Below are 22,558 nucleotides of genomic sequence, written 5' to 3'. Positions count from 1 at the left end.
AATGAAACTGGAGGGATCAACCTACCTGACTTCAGGCTCTACTACAAAGCCACAGTCATCAAGACAGTATGGTACTGGCACAAAGACAGAAATACAGTTCAATGGAGCAAAATAGAAAGCCCAGAGATAAATCCACGCACATATGGACACCTTATCTTTGACAAAGGAGGCAAGAATATGCAATGGAGAAAAGACAATCTCTTTAACAAGTGGTGCTGGGAAATCTGGTCAACCACTTGTAAAAGAATGAAACTAGAACACTTTCTAACACCATACACAAAAATAAACTCAAAATGGATTACAGATCTAAATGTAAGACCAGAAACTATAAAACTCCTAGAGGAGAACATAGGCAAAACACTCTCTGACATACATCACAGCAGGATCCTCTATGACCCACCTCCCAGAGTATTGGAAATAAAAGCAAAAATAAACAAATGGGGCATAATTAAACTTAAAACAAAGTTCTTCTTCTGCACAACAAAGGAAACTATTAGCAAGGTGAAAAGGCAGCCTTCAGAATGGGAGAAAATAATAGCAAATGAAGCAACTGACAAACAACTAATCTCAAAAATATACAAGCAATTCCTGCAGCTCAATTCCAGAAAAATAAATGACCCAATCAAAAAATGGGCCAAAGAACTAAATAGACATTTCTTCAAAGAAGACATAGAGATGGCTAACACATGAAAAGATGCTCAACATCACTCATTGTCAGAGAAATGCAAATCAAAACCACTATGAGGTACCATTTCATGCCAGTCAGAATGGCTGCGATCCAAAAGTCTACAAGCAATAAATGCTGGAGAGGGTGTGGAGAAAAGGGAACCCTCTTACACTGTTGGTGGGAATGCAAACTAGTACAGCCACTATGGAGAACAGTGTGGAGATTCCTTAAAAAACTGGAAATAGAACTGCCTTATGATCCAGCAATCCCACTGCTGGGCATACACACTGAGGAAACCAGAAGGGAAAGAGACACGTGTACCCCAAAGTTCATCGCAGCACTGTTTATAATAGCCAGGACATGGAAGCAACCTAGATGCCCATCAGCAGATGAATGGATAAGCAAGCTGTGGTACATATACACAATGGAGTATTATTCAGCCATTAAAAAGAATTCATTTGAATCAGTTCTAATGAGGTGGATGAAACTGGAGCCTATTATACAGAGTGAAGTAAGCCAGAAAGAAAAACACCAATACAGTATACTAACACATATATATGGAATGTAGAAAGATGGTAACAATAACCCTGTGTACGAGACAGCAAAAGAGACACTGATGTACAGAACAGTCTTATGGACTCTGTGGGAGAGAGAGAGGGTGGGAAGATTTGGGAGAATGGCATTGAAACATGTATACTATCATGTATGAAACGAGTCGCCAGTCCAGGTTTGATGCACGATACTGGATGCTTGGGGCTGGTGCACTGAGATGACCCAGAGGGATGGTATGGCGAGGGAGGAGGGAGGGGGGTTCAGGATGGGGAACACTTGTATACCTGTGGTGGATTCATTTCAATATTTGGCAAAACAAATACAATATTGTAAAGTTTAAAAATAAAATAAAATTTAAAAAAAATTTAAAAAAAAAGAAAGCCTTCCTCAGTGATCAGTGCAAAGAAATAGAGGAAAACAATAGAATGGCAAAGACTAGAGATCTCTTCAAGAAAATTAGAGATACCAAGGGAACATTTCTTGCAAAGAAGGGCTCGATAAAGGACAGAAATGGTATGGACCTAACAGAAGCAGAAGATATTAAGAAGAGGTGGCAAGAATACACAGAAGAACTGTACAAAAAAGATCTTCACAACCCAGATAATCACAATGGTGTGATCACTGACCTAGAGCCAGACATCCTGGAATATGAAGTCAAGTGGGCCTTAGGAAGCATCACTACGAACAAAGCTAATGGAGGTGATGGAATTCCAGTTGAGCTATTTCAAATCCTGAACGATGATGCTGTGAAAGTGCTGCACTCTATATGCCAGCAAATTTGGAAAACTCAGCAGTGGCCACAGGACTGGAAAAGGTCAGTTTTCATTCCAATCCCAAAGAAAGGCAATACCAAAGAATGCTCAAACTACCGCACAATTGCACTCATCTCACAGACTAGTAAAGTAATGCTCAAAATTCTCCAAGCCAGGCTTCAACAATATGTGAACTGTGAACTTCCAGATGTTCAAGCTGGTTTTAGAAAAGGCAGAGGAACCAGAGATCAAATTGCCAACATCTGCTGGATCATTGAAAAAGCAAGAGAGTTCCATAAAAACATGTGTTTCTGCTTTATTGACTATGCCAAAGCCTTTGACTGTGTGGATCACAATAAACTGTGGAAAATTCTGAAAGAGATGGGAATACCAGACCACCTGACCTGCCTCTTGAGACACCTGTATGCATGTCAGGAAGCAACAGTTAGAACTGGACATGGAACAACAGACTGGTTCCAAATAGGAAAAGGAGTACATCAAGGCTGTATATTGTCACCCTGCTTATTTAACTTAAATGCAGAATACATCAAGAGAAATGCTGGGCTGGAGGAAGCACAAGCTGGAATCAAGATTGCTGGGAGAAATATCAATAACCTCAGATATGCAGATGATACCACCCTTATGGAAGAAAGTGAATAAGAACTAAGAAGCCTCTTGATGAAAGCAAAAGAGGAGAGTGAAAAAGTTGGCTTAAAGCTCAGCATTTGGAAAACTAAGATCATGGCATCCCATCCCATCACTTCATGGGAAATAGATGGAGAAACAGTGGAAACAGTGGCAGACTTTATTTGGGGGGGGGGGGGGGCTCCAAAATCACTGAAGATGGTGACTGCAGCCATGAAATAAAAAGATGCTTACTCCTTGGAATAAAAGTTATGACCAACCTAGACAGCATATTAAAAAGCAGAGACATTACTTTGCCAACAAAGGTCCGTCTAGTCAAGGCTATGGTTATTCCAGGAGTCATGTATGGATGTGAGAGTTGGACTATAAAGAAAGCTGAGCGCAAAAGAATTGATGCTTTTGAAATGTGGTGTTGGAGAAGACTCTTTTTTTTTTTTTTTTTGGTCTGTCATGGGTGTTTTATTTATTTATTTATTTTAATTTTATTTTATTTTTAAACTTTACACATGTGGCGGATTCATTTTGATATTTGGCAAAACTAATACAATGGAGAAGACTCTTGAGACTCCCTTGGAGTGCAAGGAGATCCAACCAGTCCATCCTAAAGGAGACTAGTCCTGGGTATTCATTGGAAGGACTGATGTTGAAGCTGAAACTCCAATATTTTGGCCTCCTCATGAGAAGAACTGACTCATTTGACAAGACCTTGATGCTGGGAAAGATTTAGGGCAGAAGAAGAAGGGGACAACAGAGGATGAGATGGTTGGATGGCTTCACCGACTCAATGGACATGAGTTAGAGTAAACTCCGGGAGTTGGTGATGGACAGGGAGGCCTTGAATGCTGCAGTCCATGGGGTCGAGGAGTCAGACATGACTGAGTGACTGAACTGAACTGAACACAAATGGGGAAAGGGTCCATGAACCTAAACACACATCATTAGAAAGTGTCCAAACTAGAACACAAAGACAAAGATGGGTAAATAAAATACAGGTAGAGCAGAGCATTCTAGACGTGCTATGTAATAGCAAATGCTTGAACATACAAGTAATTCAAGTCCCAGGGAGAGAAGAAAGAGAGTGGGGTTGCAGAAATATTGGAGGAACAATGGCTAGTAAGCTGGAGGGACAATGACTGACAGATCCCAGAAGGTCACTGAGCCCCAAGCAGAATAATTGCTACAAAAGCCACACCTAGGCACCCTTTAATCAAGCACCCCAGTATTCTTGCCTGGGAAATCCCATTAATAGAGGGATTAACTGATTCACTTTGCTGTGCAGCATAAACTATACAACATTGCAAATCAACTATACTCCAATAAAATTAATTTTTACAAAAAGAGGCAATGGGATGGTATATTAAAAGTGCTGAAAGGAAATAGTCAACCTGGAATTCTACCTAATGAATATTTTCTTCAGTTTTTGTGTATCTCTCTCTCTCTCTCTCTCTATATATATATATATATATGCATATAAATATAATTATATATTTATATGCATTAACTTATATGGCACCCGACTCCAGTACTCTTGCCTGGAAAACCCAATGGATGGAGGAGCCTGGTGGGCAGCAGTCCATGCAGTCGCTAAGAGTCGGACACGACTGAGCGACTTCACTTTCACTTTTCACTTTCATGCATTGGAGAAGGAGATGGCAACCCACTCCAATATTCTTGCCTGGAGAATCCCAGGGATGGGGGAGCCTGGTGGGCTGCCGTCTATGGGGTCGCACAGAGTCAGACACAACTGATGTGACTCAGCAGCAGCAGCAGCATATATGCAATAATAAACCAAATTATATACTTATGTATAAATATATTGTATATATATTTATATGTAATTATATGTTGCATATTTAATTCAATTATACAAATTTATACATACTTTTGATATAAATATGTATTTGTATATTATATTTGCAATATATTTCCTGTATATATAAAAGTGAAGATATAGTCACTAGGTAAAATTCTTAGTTGATATGTGACTATATCACAGACAATGTATATAAAGGACTACTGTCTTTCTAAAGAAACAACAATGAATCATACACAGTTATAAAATATAGGCAATAAGAACACAAAGTGCTATATAAAATTATACAATTGGATACTCATATACTTCTGTGAGCCTGGTGGGCTACGGTCCATGGCATCGCAAAGAGTCGGACACCACTGAGCGACTGAGCACAGCACAGCACATACTTCTGTGACATAGTACAGCATATCATTTTGTGCTAACTCTATTACTGAGAATTTTTGAGAGAATAGTAAATGTATGAATTTCAGACAGGGTTAGACTTGAGTTGACTTTCTCCTGCTTTTAGTTTAATGTATACAAAACCCATATGTACGTGTTGATCCAGAACATATTTTACTTTCCTTTTTTCTGGCCCAGTGAAATATCTCAATTCAAAAGCATAATTTCTCAGCCATTCTGTTAATTTTACTAACACAGACCAATACACTGTAATATTCAAAGGTAGCATGGTACAGTGGGAAAAGTATTGAATTCAGGCAGCCAAGAGTCTAAATTCCAACCCTATTGCTTGTGCACTGTATGACCTTGGACATGTAACTTAAACTTTCTGAACTCAATTTTCTCATCTGTAAAATGAGACCAATAATTCTCATTTCACAGGATCACAGAGGCTCAATAAATGCTGATTCTTCAACCTTCCTCAAGCTCCAAATCTACTTGCCAACCAAGAAAACCTAGTTCAATTCTCTATGTATCTGTTGACTTGCAACCTCTGAAAATATGACTATATTTTTATATATAAAATACTGCCAGGGAATGATATCTTGGCTTAAAAAAAGAAGGTAAAAGAGAAAAATTAGCATTACTGGGAGCTTTAAAAGCCACACTTGAATGAGCCATAGTGAGCACAATGACTCAGAAACAAGGACATTTTTCTGCAGATGCTCTTGGAGTTCTCAAGTACTTAGGAGTCAAATCTGGCAGATTCATAAGAAGATTCATAAAGTCTTAGAAAGTTGTAAAGCATGTGAGAGAAGAAGCGAGAGAAGAAAAAGTGATGCTCCCCTGAATCTATGCAACCTGGCAGAGTGGTAGGAACAGGTGTCAGGGACAGACCTCCAGGGGGTCTGCTCTCTGAAAGTACCCTTTTCCTACCATTTACTAACTGTGGGACTCCAGGCAAAGTCCTTGACTTTTTTGACCTTTAGTCTCTTCCACCATGAAATGACCTAATAAAATTCACTTTCTAAGATTGCTGGAAATAATAAATCAGATCAAGCATATAAAACAAAGTTTGAAAACTAGAAATCTTTAGGTCAAATCTGGTAAGCAAATATGTTTTGCTTAGCCTGAAGAATGCAGGATAACATTTTCTATTTTTTAATTATTTGTCAATCATTATATATAAAAGAATTCACACACTTAAAAAAAAACAAACAAACTGCATTTCTGCACTCTTCTGAAAAACTGAAAGATCTGGTAACATTTCACGTAAATTTTCCCCAAAGATTGACCAGTTAAACCTAAGTACAGTAGTATCTATTTTCTGTATATGGGGTTTATTTTCTTCAGCTCTCCTCAGACCCCACCGTTCCTCACTGTCTCACTTGTGAAAAGTGAAAGTGAAGTCGTTCAGTCATGTCCAAATTTTTGTGACCCCATGGACTGTAGCCTACCAGGCTCCTCCATCCATGGGATTTTCCAGGCAAGAGTATTGGAGTGGGGTGCCATTGCCTTCTTTAGGTGATCTTCCCAACCCAGCGATCAAACCCAGGTCTCCCATATTGCAGGGAAACCCTTGTACTTATACTAGTCTCACTTGTACTAAATGCCAATTTACTCTTTTATTTCACTTGCCTGACCCTATGGAAACTGTTTTCCATAGTGATGTGAAGTGTCTAGCACTCCAGTTAAGGGTGAATAGATATCCTCTTTCCACTCTGCTATCTACCTTGATGGCCAAATGGGGTTCAGAGAGAAACACAACTGGTAGAATCATTTCCTTAAAACTCAGCCCCTTTTCTTAACCTTAACCAGCTATCCTCACTTCAAGAACATAAATAAGAAAGAGGGGGGAGGGAGGTCATAGCACTTTTTTTTGCTGAGAAACATAGAATCCTTTCTCAGAAGGTTGGACTTAAGTGCTGGCTACAGAAGACCATCATGATGCATCTAAATAAATTTAAAAATCTTTTCCAGGAACCCAGGGTCTCTCTCACAGACCCCGTCTGAATTTGATGCATCCCATTTGTGAGGAAAAATGTGGAGGCCCTGCGCTCTGAAGTTCAGGAGGAGTGGGAAATCAGAGGCAATTCTCCCACAGAAACCCGTTAAAATTCACTTGTTCTTGACTCTTGTCCAAATCCATCAGTGCTAGTTTCATTAAAGGAAGCCACAATCCTTCAGAGGGTAAGGCAAGAGGGGCAGAGCCTGTTTCCATCCAAGGCATTACGAGCTGCAGGGGAACTCTGGGAAGAAGGATGGGGAGAGATGATGGGCTGGAGGGGAGGTAGCATGCTAGAGGCCCTCCATGGGATAAAACCCCTTTCAGCAGATGAGTCTATTGTGACAGCACAAGAGAGCTGGAATGCATTTGAGAAAAGGTGATGCAACTGGAAATTCTGCAGTTCAGCCTCTGGCTTAATGTGGCAGGCAATAGATGTATAAATCAAACAGGTCAGGCAAGAGTCACTGGGAGCTGGCAGCAGGTTTGTTAAGATGACAAGCATTCATAAATCCAGGGCTTCAGCATCTGCTGTCTATAATTAAAAATTGACTGGAGGCATCTGACCTCCCTTTTTCCCCAGAGCACTCAGCTATGGACATTGGGGAAAGCCAGAGTCCTTGAATGAGTATTTGGAAATGACAAAGTCAGAGACATGGAGTCCAGGAAGGAGCTCTTAAAACTCAGTGTTCTGGGATCAGATGATGGCCTGTAGAGATGGAATTGTGGATCTTAGCAGAAGCAAGGACATGTGACTTCTAAGGACCTTAATTTTCATACCTGGAATTCTCAGATATCACAACTGGAAGAGATGAATAGGGTAGATAATTCAACCTCCTTTACTCTACTACCACTACTACTACTAAGTCGCTTCAGTCATGTCCGATTCTGTGAGACCCCAGAGATGGCAGCCCACCAGGCTCCCCCGTCCCTGGGATTCTCCAGGCAAGAACACTGGAGTGGGTTGCTATTTCCTTCTCCAATGCATGAAAGTGAAAAGTGAAAGTGAAGTCGCTCAGTCATGTCTGACTCTTAGCGACCCCATGGACTGCAGTCTACCGTGCTTCTCCGTCCATGGGATTTTCCAGGCAAGAGTACTAGAGTGGAGTTCCTTTACTCTAGTTTTTATCAATAAGGAAATAAACTTCTGCAGAGAACAAGTCACTTTCTCAAATTCTCAGGTTGGAAGAAGGGGTGGTGGTAAAACTCCTGACTCCAAGAACTTTATAACCCCAGGCAGCATTCTCTGCCTTATCCCCTTGCCTGGCCTCAAGACTCCTAAGCCATGAAAACTTGGGCAAAGAAGTAGACTTATGAGCTTTGCCCCCAAGGACCCTCTGATCCATTTTCTGTTTCATGAGAGTCTTGGCAAGGCTCACAATGGCGACAGCCTTACTCTGAAATTCAAGCCTTGATTACTGGAATTTACTTTAATAATAAATCTACTATTATTTGTTTACAACCTACTATAGACCAGGCATTCAGTTAAGCACTAATGTGTTTCATTTAATCTTTATAAAAAAACCCCACCAAGTGACCATGCCCACTTTATAGATGGACAAAAAAAAGGTGTGTAGTAACTTACACAAGGTATCATCATAAGTAAACAAGAAGATCTCCAGGTCTGCCTGAAGATGGAGCCCTTACTCTGGGCATCTCCCTGGGCTCTCCTACTTCAGTTCCTCATGCCCTGTCCTCCTGGACAACTGGTTTACCCGTGGCCCTCTACCAATAGTATATCATTACTATCAATCATAAAAATGGCTTCCATCAACTACATAGGGGATGCGTTTTGTTATCTCAAGGTATCTAAAAAGTTGGCTTCCTCCTCTCTCCTACCAACACTTCCCTGACCAGTCAGCACTATATTCATTTCTCCCTCTTATCAACATTCCCCTTTAGTCACCAAACAGCTCTGTCAGCAGTTCCTGACAGCTCAATAGAGCCCCCCAACACTGCTTCTTTCCTTTTATTCCCAGACATTTCATATTTACACTTGCTCTAAGTTATATGATTATTCTAAAAGAGGTGCCTGCCTGATGTTTCTGTAAAACAATACATCTTTTGCAAGGAAGGGAGGAGAGAAAGCCTCATCACCACAAGGGGTAATCTCTGCCTGTGCTGATGCAAAGTCAAAGGGGTGAGCCATTCATTGCTTACACATTCAAGTCTGACCTCTGTTATTGGGCAAATGGAAGAGAAAGTAATTAGTTTCTTTAATGGCTCAGAAACACACCAAAAAAGGGGGGTGGGGGTGGGCAGTGGTGATTGTTCAAATCAGGAGGTTTGGAAGTTTAATTTCTTTGTATTCATTAAGCTTCAAGACCTCTTTGACATGCTTCATTATAATACAGTGGCCCAGCTGGAAGAGCCCTATTATGAAGTTACGAAAATGATAAATTATTGGGACAGAGGTTATTTGTTTCTTGAGCTGCTTTTTGGAAATTCTGGGCATAGAATATCTCTATGAAAGGGAGGAATGGTGAAGATATTTGTTTCCCTCTGTTAGACAGTATCCAGAAGAGAAAACAGAAAGTTTTCCCCAAGCCAACCTGACAATGTCCCTCAGCAGGTGAGCCTCACTCTCTTAGTGAGGCCTTTCTCTAAGATTAATGACACTGGCAAGAGAGTTGGCCAAAGCTCCCTGAGACCTGACATCCCCCCCAAGTCCCCTAGCATCAGGATTTCTGGAAGTTACTGATGGAACAAGAAACTGGTAAGTCCCTTTGCCTATAGTTCTTTTCATCTTTAAAGCAGACAGTGTGCTGCAATGGGTAGCACATGGCCTGGGGTTCAATCGATCCCAGCCTTCTGCAGTGTTCACAAATGGCTAACATCTCTGAGCTTTCTCTCTTGCTAACTAGGAATAAAATGATCCTGCAAGATTATTGTGATGACTTAGAATTTTTCATGTAGTATGAATATATTTATTTATGTATTTACCCTAGCACAGTGCCAGACCCATAGTGGGTACCCATGGATTGCCCTGGATTAGTCACTTCATCCTGCTGAGCTTTGCCTCTTTTGTCACAGCCAACATGAGTCTGTGTAAAGTACTTGACCATATCCTCCAAAATATTGCATTAGAAAGTCATGCAGATTTCACTTAGATTTCATGAAGAGAGAGGAAGAGGTTTTATATGTCACACAAAATAGCAGAACTGTAATGAAATTTTCCATCAGACTTTTCTGGGGAGGTTGCATAGCACAATCTATGTTAATGGCACACTGTGGAGATGTGTAGTACATGGGTTTCCAGCTTTGCCTCTTGTGGGTTCTTCTCCTAAAATTCCTTTCCTATTGACAATGGTCTCATGTTCTCTCCCCTTCGTGGTAATGTCTAAAATCATTTTTATTATACAATTCCATCTACTTTGGACTTTACCTTCAAGCTCGACTAATAAAAACTCACTAGTTTGCTCAGGAAGACCCTGCTGTGGTTTTCATATGTTTCTTAGGGTGTTCAACCCTAGTATATTATTAAAAGGAGTCACACTTTCCTTGAAGGAGGGTGTGGAGCTGCTGCTTGTGGTGGTACACAACAACTAAGAAAAAAGCTTCCATAAGGCTTACTCATGCTCACCAGAGATACAAGGAGCATCTGCTTCAAGAGTGTTTGCTGAAGATCTGGTGTAAGGAGGGTGCCCCAAAATGAGGATAAACCCTTCCAGGAAGTGCACCAGTAACTTTCCAAGGACCAACAGCCTCTGGGCAGAAACAGAGCTAGGCTTGCAGCCTTAGGTAATGTGTAGGCACATATAAGGAGGAGGGCATGGCAACTCACTCCAGTATTCTTGCCTGAAGAATCGCATGGACAGAGGAGCCTGACAGGCTACAGTCCATAGAGTCTCAAAGAGTCAGACAGGACTGAAGCTACTGAGCATGTATGTGGGCACATATAAATTGGGGACAGTAATCTATTCAGTCTCAGAACCATAGAATATTATTGGGGATGCCCCTGCTTTACAAAGACACTTGTTAGTTGGTGTTTTGAATAAAAGTTCCAATGGAGAGACTATGCTTGAGGGAAAAAAAAAAAAAAAAAAAAAAAAAAACACCTCATAAACTCCTATTTTGTTAAAAGGATGTTTTATACTGTAAAAGACATTTTGTATAACTTATTTCACTTAAATATTACTATAATTCTGTATTTTTAAATATTATTTATTGTTACTATCTTATAGATGAAGAAAAAAAGGAAAGTTCATAGCTTGCCAGAAGATACACCTCTAGTGAGATATTCCAAGTCCAGTGCCCTTCCCATTCTGTCTGTGGTTGCACTAGTTACAATCTAATGCTGCAACATAAATCAACCCAAACTTCATAGCTTAAGGAAGCACCCATTTACCATCTCACAGTTCAATAGGTCAGAAGTCTTCCCAGGCTCAACTGAGTCCTCTGCTCAGGATATCACAAGGCCAGCAACAAGATGTCATCAGGGATATACTCTTTTCTAGAATCTCTGATGGAATCCAGTTCATGCAGTTGGCTGGCAGAACTTAGTTCCTTGAGGTTGTAAGACTGAGGTCCCTGGGAGAAGCTGAGGACTTTCCTCTCAGTGTCTTAAGTGTGCCTTCATTTCTTCTCATATACACCCCCTCTGTTGTAAATTAGCAATGGTTAAGATAACCCCTTCTGCCAAATCTTTCTAAAGTCTTCTGCCTTTTACAGGGTCCCTGTAATAGATCTAGTCCTCCCAGTTAATCTCTATATTTTAAGTCAACTGAATAGAGATATTACTTCTATCCGCAAATCTCCTCCCAGCAGCACCTAGATTTAGTATTTGAATAGCCAGCCATGGCTCACTCAGCAGGTATGTTGGGGGGGGGGGGGGGGAGGTGGCGGGGAACAGGGCATCAGGAAAATCCTACATACCACAGGAGTTCTTTGTCTTTAATTAAGAATTCCATGCAGTATTTGTTGACAGAGGCAATGCTTGGGCTTTTCTCTATAGATTCTGGTTTCCCTGTTTAAACGTCTTCTCACTTAACAGGCCCCCCTCCCACCTCCTGGCCCTACTGTGACTCTGACTTGAGTGATCCTGGGGCCATCCTTTGAGGAGCACTGTTCTACATTTAGTTATACCAATGATAATTTCTCAAAACTATGCACCAGTTTTCTTCTATTTCTACAAGTATTAACTCAATCGTCACAACAAACATTATGAGTTTAATACTCTCAGTAACCCAGTTTTACAGGCCCAAGAACTTAAGTAATTTGCTTAGTATCACTGTTAGTAGGTGGAAGAGCTGGTATCTGAACTCAAGCAGGTTGGTCCCAAGTTTATTTTCCTAACTATTATGTTGTATCATCAATTAAAGCATACATTTACTACAAGCCCTGAACACAACACAGCCCTGAAGACAAGTGTTACTGATATATAATATGAAAAGGTATAAAGGCAGCAGGCCAGGTGAAAGGATGCAAGTGTTAGTCGCTCAGTCATGTCCAAGTTTTTGGGAGCCCACAGACTGTAGCCCTCCAGGCTCCTCTGTCCATGGAATTCTCCAGGCAAGAATACTGAAGTGGGTCAACATTCCCTTCTCTAGGGGGTCTTCCTGACCCAGGGGTCAAAACCCAGTCTCCTGCATTGCAATCTGAGCCACCAGGGAAGTCCTGGGGTTAGTCAAAACAATCCCAAGCCATGTTAGATCTACTTTCTGCTTATCCTTGAAAAATGTTATATTTGTCACATACATCATTTGTGATATTTGCTTCAATTGGCTTGTGGTCAAGATCACCATCAAAAATTGGGATTGGAGGATGACTGTAGGGTCTGTAGTATGATCAGGAAGGCGCTCATCCTAAAGAAGCCAGGTTTCCCCAGGGTACAAGACATCCCAATAGTGCCTGCAATGTTCAGAGATGGCCACTCATAGTACATAGACCAAACAGAGCATCAGCTCAAGAATTGGCCTCCTGCTCCGACAACTGATAGAGATCCAATATCACTTGACTTCATTGGACTGTCATCACCATTCACTTGTCAGCTTCATTGATGTTCCTGGACATCATCAGCAAACCTCTCACCACAGCACAGCAGTAGAGTAAGAATTAGGACTTTGGGTCACTATTCCACTGTGAAACATTTTCTGCTGTAACAGTAAACAAGAATATCACAGTCATCAGGGATTCCAGCCTTTCAAATGTAAATTTATGAGCCCAGAAAACAATACCAGCTATCCAGTAGCTATCAACTCCTTCTCCTATAAGCACTGAGGAGCTCAGGGGGATGCAAGAAAGTGCAAAAGGCAGCCATCACCACATCTGCCACCCTTAGTGTGAATGAGGAATTAAGAACAGGAACAATCAAAGAGCAGAATTTGGCCCCAGATAGATGAGGTGCATATGAAAGAAGTTATTTCAGTAAGCCCATATGCTTGCATCTTCCCATACATAAAAGAAAGAAAAGAAAGTGAGGTCGCTTAGTCATGTCCGACTCTTTGCGACCCCATGGACTGTAGCCTATCAGGCTCCTCCATCCATGGGGTTTTCCAGGCAAGAGTGCTGGAGTGGATTGCCATTTCCTTCTCCAAGGGATCTTCCCCACCCAGGAATCGAAACCGGGTCTCCCGCATTGCGGGCAGATGCTTTACCGTCTGAGCCACCAAGGATAGGATGTATCTGGTTTTCCTTGCTTGCTTGCTTGCTAAGTCGCTTCAGTCGTGTCCGATTCTTTGCGACCCCATAGACGGCAGCCCATCAGGCTCCCCCGTCCCTGGGATTCTCCAGGCAAGAACACTGGAGTGGGTTGCCATTTCCTTCTCCAATGCATGAAAGTGAAAAGTGAAAATGAAGTCGCTCAGTCATGTCCGACTCCTAGAGACCCCATGGACTGCAGCCTACCAGGCTCTTCCCCCCATGGGATTTTCCAGGCAAGAGTACTGGAGTGGGATGCCATCGCCTTCTCCGCTGGTTTTCCTTAATTAACAATAATCTTTTAATACTCAGATTACCTGCCCCTTACTGTAAAACTTCTATGTAGTGTGACTTCTCCCCCAGTCTCCTTGGAAAACAGTTCTCCCAGGGTCACCTGGGATGCTTGAGGTCCCCATAGTTTCCACCAAATAAATCTAACTCTCAACTTTTAGGCCACATATAGTTTTTCAGTGGATACCACAAATGTACTACTTCCATATTCCTTGTTTGCTGAGTCTCTCTGATTCTCATGGTTACAGTATCCAGGTGCCATTTCATTTGCAAGGCCTCAGTCTTGCTGCTCAGTGTGTGGCCTTGGGAATGCTAATAATTGGTAGCAGACCCTCAGCAGAACCCCGCTCACTGTCCCAGACCCAGAGCACAGGTGGCTGGTTCTTGGGTACAGCATCCAGCCAGCACAGGGAGGACCCAAGCAAGAAGTACAATGGGACCTGCCCTCCTCACTGCCTACCCACAAATACTACACATCTTCCCTTTGCAGGTGGTCCACAAAAAGACTAATAGTTTCCAATCTATCGTGATGTAATAAATGACCTGCTATATTACACAATCTCTGGAGGGACTCATATTCAAAGAGACAAATCCTGCCACTAAATGGTAATTAAAAAGGAATCACAAGCATTTATGCCTCTTAAAGAATATGAAAGGGGATCTAATTCATAAGCCAATGTAACTCTGTTCAAAGCCCCTTTGTCTACTTCCCAATTCTCTTACATCCATGGCTGTTCCAAGGCGTTTACATGCAATCTCTCGCACTCTCTCCAGATCCTCCCACTGAGCTTCTCCTCTCTTCCAGGGCAATGTAACATATTGGTCAGTTTAGCCTCTCTGCTAAACTCAATCCTTTTTCTCTCTCCTTTCAGGCCAGTCAAGTCTCTCTCTACTATTCTCTTGATTCAGCATCACAGTATCCCAATAGATTTAGAAATATGCTACTGTTGTAGCCACGTGTTCTGGGAAACAAACTCACTCAGAAGGACGATGCAGATAGTGAAGTGCAGTTTATTACACCAGCGGGCCCAAGGCAGAGTCTCCTCTTAGCCAAGGACCCTGACCAGTTTTTCTGAAAACCTTATATACCCTAAGTGTATGTGCCCAAACCCACCTCCCCAAGTTCCCTGAAACTAGTCCAAACAACAGAAAAAGAAAGATACAATCAAAGTTAACCCATGATTTATACGCCTTAAGCCTAGGTAGTTAACAGTGGACAATTATCAATAGGCTTGTGGTCATACCCCAATAAGCATAATAGAATGTATGATTCTATTCGATTACACAGATAATTAAGGTATTCTTTTAGGCGATGGAGAGCCCTGGGGCTCTTCCTTCTTGGGGCCTGGTTTTCCAGTTGGTATGTTGTTTCCATAGATACTGGGCATATAGCTCTAAGTCCTCAGTCCTGCCCAAGATGGAGTCCTGCTTTCAAGATAGAGCCTGTTCTGTTTCCTCCTTCATTCCCCACTCTTGATGCTCTTAACGCATAGTATGAGCATCATTCATAACGATATATTGCACCCTGGCTCTCCGATCACCAATTTGGGAGAACGACACCAACCTTTGTGTTACAAAGTTCATAATACATTGTAAAATGAAGGGTCCACAGAGCAGAACTATCAAAGCAACTATAACAAAGGTAAATATAGTTTTCCACCAATTACCCTTCACCCAAGATAGTACCGAAGTCCAGAAAGGAATGTTTTCATTTGACATTGCTTTTACCTGTTTTTTCATGACATCTAAAGCAGCTGATACATTTCCAGATAAATCAGGAATATATATACAACATTCAACTTTAATTATAGCACAGGTCCCTACTTGAGCAGCTGTGAGCATGTCTAAAACCATTCTAATTTGAATTACCGCTTCTGTTACTTTTATGAAACTGGTGTTTACATAATGTGTAACCCCATGACCTGAGTCTATTGACCGTAGGTCTGGTTTACACCTAGAGAGCAGGGAGAGATTATGGTCCACAAGAGAAAGGAAAATCTCTTTTTGTTGTCCCAGAAAAGAGTAGACTGGTTTAAAATCTCCTTGGTGGAGCAGTGACACCCACCAGGGAAGTCCATCCATCATAGACAGAGGAATAGCCCCACATACCCAATAGTTGAGGTATTGTGGAAGTCCACATAGGAATGTGCACGTTGATGAGACCAAGCAGCAGGAGTTGATTATGCGACTTCATCCTGAAGGGGCTCCTCCAGGATCTTCTTTTTCTTCTTCTTAAGGATGATCTTGATCTCTCAAGGGTCAGCAGGGTCCCTCTGTGCAGTCCACTCAGCGTTTTCTGGGTCTGCATGCTTTGCTCTCTTCACCCTCTCTTCATCCAAGGGGCAATACCTGCAACTTAACTGCAGTAGGGGTAGATAGAATAACAGTATAAGGGCCCTTCCACCAAGGGGGCTAGTAAATCATGTTTCCAATCTTTGACCCATACTTGGTCACCAAGCATAAACTCATGAATCTGTTCCCCAAGGGGGAATGGCACCCTTTTTTGTACAAACTTAGTTACCTGATTTATTACATTATCCAGTTCCATCTGCTGTGAAATCCTATACCCCCTTACTTGAGGCAAATTTGTTGACACCTGCTTTATTATGGGAGGGGGCCTCCCATACACAATTTCATATGGAGAATAGCCTTGGGACTGTGGGGTCATCCTGAGTCTGAGCAGAGCCATCGGAAGCAAGTCCACCCAGGAGCAGTCAATCTCTACGATCCACTTGAAGAGTGTCTCTTCAAGTGTCTGGTTAGTTCGTTCCACCATCGCAGAACTCTGGGGCCTATATGCAGTGTGCAGTTTCCATTTGATGTTTAAAGTTTTGCTTACTTGTTGTACTAAATCAGCTACAAAAGCTGGGCCATTGTCTGATCCAATGCTGGTAGGAAATCCAAATCTGTGAACTATTTCCCTAAGCAGGCACCAGTCTACTTCTGATGCTCTTACAGACCACATAGGCAAAGCTTCTACCCATCCCGAGAACTTAACGGTAGTGTCGGTGAGGTTTCATTTCAGTGAAGTCCACTTCCAGGTGTTCAAAGGGCAGCGTGCTTTTCAGCTGAATCTCTGGAGGTTTTTGTCTGTGCCGAGAGGCAGCATTACCCTGTGAGCAGGCAGTGCAGTTCTGAGATTCTGTCCTACGTAGGGAAGAGAGGCAGGGAACCAAAAAATATTTTTGAATTAGCTCTTCCAGTTTATCATGGCCTAAGTGGGTCACTTGGTGTGTTTGGCTTACCAGAGTGGGTGCCAGCTCCTCTGGTACCAATAATTTGCCACTTGGCAATTCCTATCATCCCTTTTCAGTCTTGATAGCCCCTTCTGCTTTGGCTAGTTGGTTTTAGGCTTCAGTGTATTTTGGAGACTCCAGCGTTAGCTCAGGCAGCTCCGCCAATATGAGAGCTTTAATAGGGGCCTCACTTGTCATCCTCCATGCCCTTGGCTGCTTGTTTAGCAGTCTTATCTGCCAGTCTGTTTCCCTGAGCCTGGGGGTTATCCTCTTTTTTATGTCCTCAGCAGTGTATGACTGCAACCCTTTCTGGTTCCCAGATAGCATCTAATAGGGTCAGAATTTCTTCTTTATTTTTAATATATTTTCCACTAGCTGTCAAAAGACCTCTTTCCTTATACAGAGCCCCATGTACATGTACTGTGGCAAAAGCATACCTGGAGTCAGTGTACATGTTTACTTTCTTGCCTTTTCACAGCTGGAGTGCTCGAATCAAGGCCCATAACTCATCTCGTTGAGCAGACCAGTGTTGTGGCAAGGAGCCAGCTTCGATGATAATCTTTTCTGTGACTATGTTGTAACCTGACAGCTGTTGTCCTTATTTTATCAGGCTAGTGCCATCAGTATATAGGACCAATCAGGGTCTGGAATCGGTTGGTCTCGGAGGTTGGGTCTGCTAGTGTAGACCTCTTTTAAGATTTCTCCACAGTCATAAGAAGGTCCATCCTCTCCCACTGGCAGGAGAGTGGCTGGGTTTAAAGTCTGGCAAGGCTCAATACGGAGGTTAGGGTTCTCACATAGCAGCCCTTGATATTGAATAATCTGGGATGTTGACAGCCAATTATGGGGGTCCCCTCGCAGGAGAGTGTTGACCTCATGTGGGACTTTTATGATCAAATCTTGGCCCAGATTCAACTTGGTTGCCTCCCGGACCAGTAAGGCAACCACAGAAAGTGCCCGTAAGCATCCCAGCCACCCAGTGGCAACATTGTCCAGCCATTTCGGGAGATAAGCCATGGGTCTGTCCCATGTCCCCATAGTCCGAGTACAACACTTCCATAGCCACCTTGTCCTTTTCAGTCACATAAAGAGTAAATGGCTTAGCAAGGTCTGACAGGCCCAAGGCGGGTTCTGACATAATTGTACAGAGTTTGAGTTCTATTACCACTGGGACTTGTTTTGCAAACCTGGGGGGGGTGGGAGGTTGTCTTCTGCCCAGACCTCAGGGAATATGTTGAGTAAACTCTCTCTCTCCACTGTTTAGACCGTCTGGTTTCCCTTCCGGGAGATCATGCAACCTGAATTCATCTTGAGGTGTGTCTGAGAAAAAGAGTAAATAGGTGGGTGAGCCCACTCGAAGAGTGGATCTTTCGTGGGGGGAAAGGTCACTTGTGCCCCCAATTTAGACAGCAAGTTTCTTCCCAACAAAGGTACTGGGCATTTAGGGATGTATAAAAATTCATGAGTCACTTGGTGCCCCCCAATCTGACATTTTTGGGGTAGGCTTGAGACACGAAGGCTGCATTTAATCACTGTCTGAGACCCAGCAGCCTCTGGATCTATTGGTGTATAAAGTCTATAGGCCTTGCACAGTCTTTCATAGAACTCAGAGGGTGATTCACTTTCCCTTAGAATCACTTTGGAGGATTTTCCCATACTCATAGCTTTTCAGGCCCCCCTCTTGAGACCTTGTAAAATAGTCACCCGATATCTCTCCAGGTGGCCCCTCCCTTCCTCTGTGTTACAGTCCCAATTGGGCCTCTCATCGGGTGTGGCTAGTTCTGCCCACTGCTGCAGGTTTGCAGTACCCTCAGGTACCATTTCTCTTAACCATTTTCTGGCCTCAGTTAGGATCCCGTGTCTTTCCTCAGTGCTGAAGAGGGAGACTAGTAGTTGGAGTGTGTCATCCCATGTAGGGCAGTAGGTTTGAAAAATAGTCTCCATTAGCCTAATTTGGTAAAAATAGGCTATGGGGGGCTGATAGTAGTGGCCATCTGTCCCCTGAACCGGAGGCTGCTGTAACTCTCTGAAGGGCATTTGTAGCGGGGCCCTTTCCTCTGGCTCCTTAGCGGAACACAGCCTCCGTTTGATTCTGAGGAAACCCTTCTTGTCAGTACTCACTGGGAGAGGAGGGTATAGCTTGGGCGGTTCATCTGGAGCTGGATCCTGGAAGTGTTGGTCAGGGGCTTCTGCCACCAGGATTGGAGCCTGCCGAGGTGGCAGCTCTACGACCTCCGGGAGAGCTGGTGGAGGAGCAGCGGCTGCTGTAGGAACTTCACCTGGCCCTGGATCGGGCATTAAGGTGGCCTCCGGTCCTGGTGGAGCACTGGGCGGCAGGCGCATCATCATCCAGTATGGGAGAGGGGCAGGTCATCCTCGTCCAAATCCTGCCAGATCCCAGAGGGAGAAGGGGGATCAGAGTGTCTTACTCTGCTGGTCAGCATGGCCGAACCAGAACACCATATGGTCCAAGACTGTTTCTCGCTTAAAGTCCGTTCTGACTTGGTGTCCTTGATCAGGTGTGGATGAAAACACAGATGGGTTAAATATCCCACGTCCCAGGCCATCTCCAGAAAAGCCAATTCATACTCACTTATGTATCCCCCTCCTTCTAGCCTGACAGTTCTGAGGGGGTCAAGAATTTCACAGCAGACGGGACACCTCCTAGGGGAGAGTAGAATATGAGCACACAAGGACCAAGTTTCTTCTCCTAAAAATCCACTGGTGATTACTTGGTTATAATTTTCCCCAAGACGGCATGGACACACCTCCTAAATGACCTTCACAAATTTCCTTCCTAAGCCCTAACACACTCGTCGACCTGTGTACCAAGCAATTGCTGCTGCCTGCCTATTTCAGGCTCCTGTGGGTCCGTGCCCCTTCTAGTCCCCCCCAGGGGGTGATCATGCCCCCTCTTCCACCCTACTGGGTGGGCTTCTCCTCACCTGAGCGCTCAGTTGCCCTGGGGCTGTCCACTACCTGCTAACGTGAAAGGTCCAGGCATTGAGAAGCAGAATCCTTCCAGAAGGGTGAGGCGCCTTCCCCCGTCTAGAATATTCAAGCTGCAAGTCCTCTTAGTAGTCCCAAATGGGACTTGTCTCCTCAAAGTGAGGAGTTCCCCGGCCAATGCACCAAATGTTGTAGCCATGCATTCTGGGAAACAAACTCACTCAGAAGGACAATGCAGATAATGGCGTGCAGTTTATTACACCGGCGGGCCCAAGCAGAATCTCCTCTTAGCCAAGGACCCTGACCAGTTTTTCTGAAAACCTTATATACCCTAAGTGTATGTGCCCAAACACACCTCCCCAAGTTCCCTGAAACTAGTCCAAACAACAGAAAAAGAAAGATACAATCAAAGTTAACCCATGATTTATATGCCTTAAGCCTAGGTAGCTAACAGTGGACAATTATCAATAGGCTTGTGGTCATACCCCAATAAGCATAATAGAATGTATGATTCTATTCGATTACACAGATAATTAGGGTATTCTTTTAGGTGATGGAGAGCCCTGGGGCTCTTTCTTCTGGTGGCCTGGTTTTCCAGTTGGTATGTTGTTTCCATAGATACTGGGCATATAGCTCTAAGTCCGCAGTCTGGCCCAAGATGGAGTCCTGCTTTCAAGATACAGCCTATTGTGTTTCCTCCTTCACTAGTGAAACCTCTTCTGTAGAGGACAGAAAAGGAGGTGTGAGTAGGTGCAGTTGAAGAAGTCACAGGATATGGGCCTGAAGAGTGAAACATTCATGTAAGAGAAAACCCAATTCATGTCCCTTTAATAAAAGTGAAAAGAAATGAAGAAATTAAGATGAAATAAAAACTAAAAAGAATACAAATCATGATGTATATTCGTGTGTATCTATGTTGTCCATAGCATGTTCACATCTACTATTCTACTTGGTCCTTACAGTTTCTTTGAGAAATTGCCCTGGCAAATATTCTTTGTCTATGTTTAAAAGGAAGATACTAAGGTTAGGAGTTAAGAACTTATGCTAACTTATTTAATAAGGGACTAAGGGAGACCTCTATCCTAGTTTTGCCATTCAGACTTCAAGTCATAAAATCACCAAAGTTCATATTTGAAAGAGATATTACAGATTATGTCTAATTCCTTTATTTTACTTGAAAGCATTGCTCAACTACTTAGAGACACCCCTCAGGAAGGAGTCTCAGATAACACTTTGTCTTTTGAGATCCCAGAATATTAGAGAAAACATAGACACTGAGAAAATATATTTTTGCATATTTATGTTGATGGTTTACATTGTTTCAAATGTGTCCATAAATTTATATAAATCAGATACCAAAATCATAACACAAGAATTTTCTAAGCATTGCTTAAATAATACTAAGTCTGGCTGCATTTTCCTGAAATACTACAACAGCTTCAAAGTCTCTCACCAGCCACAGTTGTATAGACATCATAGATTTGGCATTCCCCAAGATTTGTTAACTATGAGACTTGTCCCCAGACCTAGGTATACCCTTGCCATTGCAGACAGTTGGATCTGTGTAATAGAATACAGATTTGTTGGGCCTTATGAAGGATTACATGCAGGTGAAGGTCAAAGGAGAAGGAGAGGGGAAAGGACATCAGATTTTCACACCTGAGTAGCACATGTCTCTTGCCTCCAAGCTTGGAACAGCATCTCCTTACCTCCTCCTTGCTTTAGCTCCTGGCACACTTGTCTTGTCCAGTGACCACATTCTAATTACCTTTGGAAATAGGTTCACCAGGGTATGAGTCTCAGGAAATTTTTGAATCCCTTTGCAAAAGTATGAATAATCATATCTATTTCAGATGGTGGTCATAGAGATTCCATGAGCTAACAATAGAGAAAAGAGCCTAATACAGTAGTATTTGGCTGAGTAAATACATTCTTCATTTCTGATTGCTCTGGACATGGAACTCCAAATTTTGGCCAGCAACCTCAGTTTGGCCAGTAATAGAAGTGAGACTGTGCTGTGCTTGGTTGTTCAGTCATGTCCAACTCTTTGCAACCCATGAACTGTAGCCCGCCAGGCTCCTCTGTCCATGGCGATTCTCCAGGCAAGAATTCTGAAGTGGGTTGCCATGCCCTCCTCCAGGGGATCTTCCCAATCCAGGGGTTGAACCCAGATCTCCCGCCTTGCAGGCAGATACTTTACCATCTGACACACCCGGGAAGCCCAGAAGTGAGACTAGAACTTTGTAAATGACAGCTATGGCTTCAGCTTAGCACTGGAAGGCTCTGCCTTTCTGGAGAAGGACAAGCATCATGGAACAGTGCTCTGGGCTTACAGCATGCCCTACACCCTTTCTCGGCCCCTGGGAAAGCCACATCCAAGCCTGGCTATGTGCCCACAGTGTAACAGAAAGCCACTCTGAGAGGCTGGGCTCCCTTACACCCAACTAAGCTGCACATTTTCATCTTTTTTATGTGTTCGGGATGTTACACTAATTGTGATGGATGTTCTCTTTGTGCTCACACTGAGGGGCGGATGATGAAGCCATAATGTAAGGTAATATGTCTATTAAAGATTTAAAATAACCCGCCTGGTGGATGATTCCTCACTCTGCTGGCAGATTCAAG

The sequence above is a fragment of the Bubalus bubalis genome, chromosome 3 (assembly GCF_019923935.1).
Source record: "Bubalus bubalis isolate 160015118507 breed Murrah chromosome 3, NDDB_SH_1, whole genome shotgun sequence".
In the NCBI taxonomy this organism is placed as follows: Eukaryota; Metazoa; Chordata; class Mammalia; order Artiodactyla; family Bovidae; genus Bubalus; species Bubalus bubalis.
The sequence above is the reverse complement of the archived record's forward strand: the minus strand, read 5'-3'. Positions refer to the sequence as shown.